Below are 7,195 nucleotides of genomic sequence, written 5' to 3'. Positions count from 1 at the left end.
CAAATGCTTAGATACTTTTGCATAATATTTATAGTGAAGTTATCAAAATTGAAGAAAATGTCAAAGAAGGAAAGAGAGAGAGAATGAATGGTTGATAAAAAAAAATACTAAAGCACTTCACTAAATTTTATAATTTTTTTTCCCAAAATACATCAGGTAAAAATCTCATCTTTGATCAGAAAGGAATCAAACAAGCCATACTGCCCTTTTTCCTGTCCCTGAACTGGACTCATCTCAGGCTTTTGAACAAGTACTTTTGATCCATCTCCCAAGGAGGCAATTGTCCCAGAAGCTATGATCACAAGTTGCAATGAGAGCCACAGTGACTTCATCCTCCAGGGCTTCTCTGACAAACCTTATTTGGAGAAGGTACTTTTTTGGATCATTTTGTTTTTTTATTGCTTGACACTTGCAGGAAATATGGTCATAGTTCTTGTCTCCATGAAGGATCCAAAGCTCCACAGCCCCATGTATTTCTTTCTTTCCAACCTTTCCTTGCTAGATCTCTGTTTTACCAGCAGTTGTGTGCCACAGATGTTGGTTAATTTATGGGGTCCAGAGAAGACTATCAGCTATATTGGCTGTGCTATTCAACTCTATGTCTTCCTGTGGCTTGGAGCCACTGTGTCCTTCTTGTTATCGTGGCCATGGACCGCTATGTGGCAGTGTGTCATCCACTGCAATATCCACTACCATGCATCCCAGAGTTTGTCTGAAGCTGGCTACCCTTGCCTGGGGAACTGGTCTGGTGCAGTCATTGTTCCAATCCCCTGCCACCCTCCAGTTACCCTTCTGCTCCAGGATAGATGACATCGTGTGCGAAGTCCCAGCTCTCATTCATCTCTCCAATACAGATACTACCTACAATGAAACCCAGATGTCCATTGCTAGCATTTTTCTTCTGGTGGTGCCCTTGATCATTATCCTTTCTTCATATGGTGCTATCATGCATGCAGTACTGAGAATAAAGTCGAATTCAGGACAGAAGAAAGCATTTGGTACCTGTACTTCTCACCTTCTTGTGGTCTCCCTCTTCTATGGCACCGTCACAGGTGTCTACCTTCAACCCCCAAATCACTATGCTCATGAACGGGGCAAGTTTTTCACCCTTTTCTACACAGTATTAACCCCAACTCTCTACCCCTTCATCTACACTCTGAGAAACAAGGAAGTAAAAGGAGCACTAAGAAGATTAGGGAGGAGGACTGGGTTTCCCAGAATAACTAAGAAGGTTGATATTTGTTTGCCTATTGCTTAACAAACAAAACAAAACAAAACAAAAACAAACAAACAAACAAAAAAAACAATGAAGCAACCTCATCACAAAAGCTGCAGAACATAGGAAAGAACTATATTTTGTGGTTTCAGTTTCAGCCATCAGGATATACCAATATTTATACAATATTTTATTATCCTTCAGTCATTGATTAGGCCCTTAATTTCTTCATGATGCTGATTTAGGCACAAGATGGTATAGAAATTAATACATTTAATAGTTATTTTCTTAAAAAGTATATAATACAGTTGAAATGTGGGGGGTACAAAAGAAACACAACACTTGCAAAATAAGATACCAAGTAATATATTTCATGATTTTACATTGATTTCACTTTTTTCATTCTATGTTTCTCCAAGTTAAGCAAGTGCTTTCATCTAAATGTCTTGTCCCAAAAAGATTTCTAAACTTTTGAGACACAGACTTTAAGGGAAAAAACTCGTATTTACTTCTATAATTTAATCTAATGTATCTTGGTTCTGAATTGCTTCTGTCTCTCTGCCTCAATATAACATCATTGCTATTTAATGCACTTAGCTCTACCCAATGAAAAAGTGTAACTAATCACACTTACTGTTCCCTGATGTCATTACTCAAGGTTCTATGTCCACATTTCTAAATTTTGGATTGATATTCTGAACCCTTGATTAAAGAACTTGGCTTTTGTTTGTTTTTTTCTTCATTCATTCTGTGTCCCTATTTTAACAAAATGTCTCATTTTATCAAATTCAATTCTTATTCATTTTCCATGTAGATATTCATTGATTTCCTATTATGTACCTATTGTGCATGAGATACTAGATTATAGATTGGCAGATACAACATACAAAATCATCAACATCTTGGAGCTATGTTCAAATGGTGGACACAGATATTAACCAAAATAATTTTTATTTAGTAGAGAGAGGATTGCTTCTTAATGGCTGCCTGGGGCTCATTACTATGCTACCTGCTTTTTGGCTTTTAAATATTATCCAACAAAGAACTACTTATTGGGTTGGAATTGTAGTTCCTTGGAAAAGTGCTTGCCTAGCATGTGTGAGGCACTGGGTTCAATTCTCAGCAATCTCATAAATAAACAAAATAAAGGTCCATTGACAACAAAAAGTATTTTTTATAAAAAATATCTACTTATTGCTGCTTTAAAGTGTCTACTACTTTAGTTGGTTTAACTAAAATCATGACTCAGACTTGTTGACTATCCTGCATGGATATTCTGATCTACTGAGTTCATTCTTCAGCTGATCCCTGTGCACTGTTGCCTACACTGTGTTCAGACATTATTCCCACTCATGTTCAAAAAGAACTACTACATATTTCTGAATGGATATGTCACATTAAATTTTTAAAGTTGAATTGTTATTTGCAAACCAAAACTGAACTGGTCATAAAAATATAGTGCAATCACTATGAGGATGCTTCATGATTTCTCACAGCCTAGGAGACACCAATTTTTATACAATATTTTGTTATCCTTCTGTTCAGTTGCAAGAAATATAGGGAGTAGTTGAGAATAAAACTAGGACAGAAAGTGAATTGGACAATTTTACTTCCAGATTGTCAAGGTGGAGTAACTTTGTGGGAAGACTAAGTTTATGAGTCAGCATTATAATATGTACTGAGGGTGAAAGGTGGCAACTACCTTGGAAATGGAAGAAAAAGATGTTACATGTTCAAAAGTTCATCCTACTTTTGTGGTACTTCAGAATAATAACTAGGGCTTTGGTATAGAAGGAAACTGGGTCATTTAATGGCAAAATTTAAATTCCTGTTGAAAGAAAGAGACTTCAATAAATGACAGCAGCAAGAAGAAAAGGAACAAAGGTGCTTGAATATGAGAATTCATAAGATTCACACAGTTTGTTAAAATTAACACTTTTTTAGCATTTCTGATTTAGAGAATCAGAACAACCTTGCCTTAAAATGACATTTTAATTAACACTCTAAGTGATTCTGATACAGGCTTTCTTTGATCATAGTGTAGGAAATACCTAGAGGGTTGTTCAGCTAAGATGGCATGGGTTTTAATGAGTCAATGTAGTTTGAAAAGAAGACTGAAAGGAATAATGGTCTAAAAATGGAATGAAGACAGTAGCTCATTTATCATAATTTGAGATATTGAGGATAGAATTACCTTCTCATGAGGAAGTTCTGAATGAAATGGTTTCATTTGGGAAGAGTCTAATTTCACTAAATGCCAAGTGTAGAAAATTTAAGGTAAGTAATTTGAGAATATGAGCATATTAATTATGCAGACAGTGCCTTAGAAAGTTTGAGGAGAGAAAGAGGCAGGTGTGGAGATGAGGAGGAGATGCTATTGTGGGAATGGAATATAAATATAAATAACTCAGACCTGTTTATAATTTTGGAGGTGACTGTTTATAATTTTGGAGTGATAGGATGCACTATGGTCTTAGCTTACATATATGTTTGTCAACATTCATTTCATTTGAATCATGAGTATTATGGAATATAAACCAACACGCAAACACTTTTTTACATATTGATGAACAAATCAGAAAAGTTCTCTTTCTTCATAGACATTTTAGATAATGATAAATATTTCCTGAGATGAGTGACTAAATAAGAATCCCTTACAATGTAAATTAAAATAACATTCCAAAAATCAGATGCACTAAATCAGAAATTTTAGAGAATCTTAACAAATATATTATTGTCTCTTATAAATTCTCAACATATGACATAAGGACATAATGATTTCTTAGGTCCTTAGGGATGGTTATTTTATGGCTTCAGATAGTTTAGAAATTTCTAGAATGGGTAACAGAAATCAAAGGATTATAGCATCATTTTCTAGCTCATGTGTTATATATGGTTAGTTCTGATTATTAATTGGCTTTAATCCACCTGAGGTGCTTAACACAGATGATATATTGCCATAGGGCAGAGCATTTGTGCTTTCATGACATTTAATGAGAAAGACTGTGGTCAGCAGCAATTAAGTCTCAAATTCTGTCCTGGGCACCTAATCACCACTAGTCTCCAAATTCATCATGGATGTGCATGTGTGAGTGTGTGTGTTTGCATGTCTGATTTTCTTTTGTACGTAGCCATATAAATGTAAATATATGTGAAAGAAGTATCATTTTAAAATGTGATTGTTATGAAAACTATAATACTGTTTTTCACATGGACAATAGGTAAATCAGTAAGAGCAGTATGTAAAACAAGCAAATGAAATTAATAACAGGGAAAAAATCACTACTTATGAGGGATACATGTAAAAGCATGTAACTCATAGATTTTCAACAATTGGTTTTAAATTTGCCTTTCAGATTTCTTTCTTCCTTACCAAGGTGCTATTCACCCCAGTAACCATATACTTATTCCACCTATATATTCAGTGCACAGATATATTTTCCATGGCCCTTAGTACTCTATTTGTTATCTTATACTACAAAGTGAAATTTAATTGTCAAAACTATTACAATCTCCCTTTTATTTCTCATCCTTATAAAATTAGCCATGCCTTCCTTAATTAATTTTATTATTTGATCAGTGTGTTACCTGGGTAATTTATCAGTATTACAGCATGTTTATAAATAGTCACTAGCATTTGAAGATAAGGACATCTTGTTCACCATTGTGCAGTCAGTGGCCAAATGTCTTTACTTACTGTAAGTAAACTATAAAATTCTTAAGGAATAGAAGTTGACATCATTGAAGAGAAATTATGAGTGAGGAATTTGCATTTCCCAGACATCTATATTTGGATCAGGGAAGAAGATACAAATTTAAGCCTGTTTCCAAGTCCTAAAATAATTTTACCTTAATGGTTCTTTATGTCATGTTCAGTGTGTTTGAAATGCAGGCTTTTGGTAAATGATGGTGCCAAGTGAGTTAGAGCAGAAATAATTTGCCTGTCTTAAGCCTTATCCTGTGTTAAGATCAGAGGCTTAACTTTTAATATAATGCGTAAGAGACATGATATTCCTTGAGAACCCTTGTTTTTTTTTTGTTGTTGTTGTTGTTGTTTTGTAAAATTTATTTTTTTAGACATCTATTCTATCTCCTGGTGAAATTACTGATATACCTCTTGGAGAACTAGCTATAACTTTTACTTCACCTTCATAATCAGGATCAATTACCCCATGACTTATCATAAGTCCTTTTAGTGTAGAAGAACTGTGTCCCAATAATAAGCCTACTACTGTTCCTTGGGGAAGAGGTCCTTTTACTCCTGTGGGAATGGTTTGAACTCCCATCTCTGGAGTTAGAACTGCTCTGGTGGAGGCGCAGATGTCCAACCCTGCGCTCCCTCTGGTTTATCTGATGAGGGATTTAATGGATAATGTGTCCTGGGCACTACCCTGATGGTATTGCTGGATTCCTCCATTGCCCCGTATATTTGTGGTTGTGGGCCCCAGAACATTGGGCTCCCCAGTCTGTTTTTTGGCAATGGAGCCTGATGCTTTTCTCCATGATATTGTGGGTAAACACGTGGTCCTTGTCCATTTTTTGATAAAGGAGTACCCTCTATGGTGGTTTGAGAACGGCATTCATTAGCCCAATGTCTCCCTTTACGGCATCATGGGCAAATATACGGTATTCTACTCCTTTGATACCTAGCTTTGTTAAATCCTCCTCCTATGGGGCAACTCCTTTTAAAATGTCCTGTTTGTTCACAATTGTAGCATGTTTTTGGCCTGGCATCTAAAGCCTGTTGTACTGCAGCTGCCAAGACTTGCCCTTGTTCATTAATGTCTCTACATAATTTGATATATGTGTTTAAAATTCCATGTTTCCATGGTCTAATGACCTCTCTGCAGCAAGGATTTGCTTGCTCAAAAGCCAGTTGTTTTATTAATGGCATTGCTTATTCTGTTTCCCCCAAAACTCTGGCAGCTGTTTGAATAAGTCTATCTACAAATTCAGCGTGAGGTTCATTAGCTGTCTGTATTACCTTAAATAATTGACCTTGTAAATCTCCATGTCCTTGTAAAGTCTTCCATGCCCTAACTGCGTCTGCAGCAATTTGTGCATATATAGCAGGATCATATTCAATTTGTTGCCATTGACCCTCATAAGGTCCTTTTCCTAACAACATATCTAGATTTATTTGAGGGTAACCAGCTGCTGCATTTGGTCTAGCTGTCTCCGTGCAAAATTCCTCATTGGCAACCTTCCATAACAAATATTGTCCTCCATTTAGCACAGATTTACACATGCTAGCCCAATCTGCTGGTGTCATGTCCAAGTTGGTAATGGATTCGACCATGCTTTCAGTGAAGGGTGCTTGGGGACCATAGGTTGTTACAGCCTCCTTTAACTGCTTCACTGTTTTGAAATCTAGAGCATGGTGAATTCGCTGCCCTCCTGCCTGCTCAAGTACAGGGCATGCTAATCTTTAAGGTTCTGTCTCAGGATTCCATCTATCAACTGCGGGGATTGAGGGCCACTCAGCTGTCTCTATAGATGGAGCTGTTGGTTGGATTATGCCCTCTGGTGATAGAACGGTGGTAGTAGCAGCCTCCTGTTGTAACTTTTTCCCTAATAGCCCCTTTTCCTTTAAATTTTCTTCCTCTGTCTGACTAGCTCAAGAGACCTTCTCTTTTGCTTGATCTAAAATGTCTTTCTCCATGGTCTAAACCTCTAACAATTTACTTAACCCTCTTTCAGTTTGTTTTTTACTATTTTCTAATCTACTATAAAGATAACGCAACCCAATAAGATAACACAAAACAAAACCGAAACATAATGAAACAAAAACAGAACAAAAAATCTTTGTATCAATTTTCTCTTCCTCAGGGCCGAACAACTTCAAACCTTGAGCCAACCATTTTTCCCAGTTTGCCTGAGAAAGTTCTAGGGATAGGCAGCTTGAAACAAAAACAAAAGAAATCAAAACCAGAACACATTGTTTTTTGAAATGGTCACCCATTCTCTCGCCTTCCCTCA

The 7,195-nt window shown here is 36.3% G+C and overlaps 1 pseudogene; it reads left to right on the top strand.

Annotated features, from left to right (window-relative positions):
- Positions 1-294: 294 nt before the first annotated feature.
- Positions 295-1,258, top strand: LOC114083853 (olfactory receptor 2H2-like; annotated as a pseudogene).
- Positions 1,259-7,195: the final 5,937 nt, after the last annotated feature.

The sequence above is a fragment of the Marmota flaviventris genome, chromosome 6 (genome assembly GCF_047511675.1).
Source record: "Marmota flaviventris isolate mMarFla1 chromosome 6, mMarFla1.hap1, whole genome shotgun sequence".
Lineage (NCBI taxonomy): Eukaryota > Metazoa > Chordata > Mammalia > Rodentia > Sciuridae > Marmota > Marmota flaviventris.
Note: the sequence above shows the minus strand (reverse complement) of the source record. Positions and strands in the feature narration are given on the sequence as shown.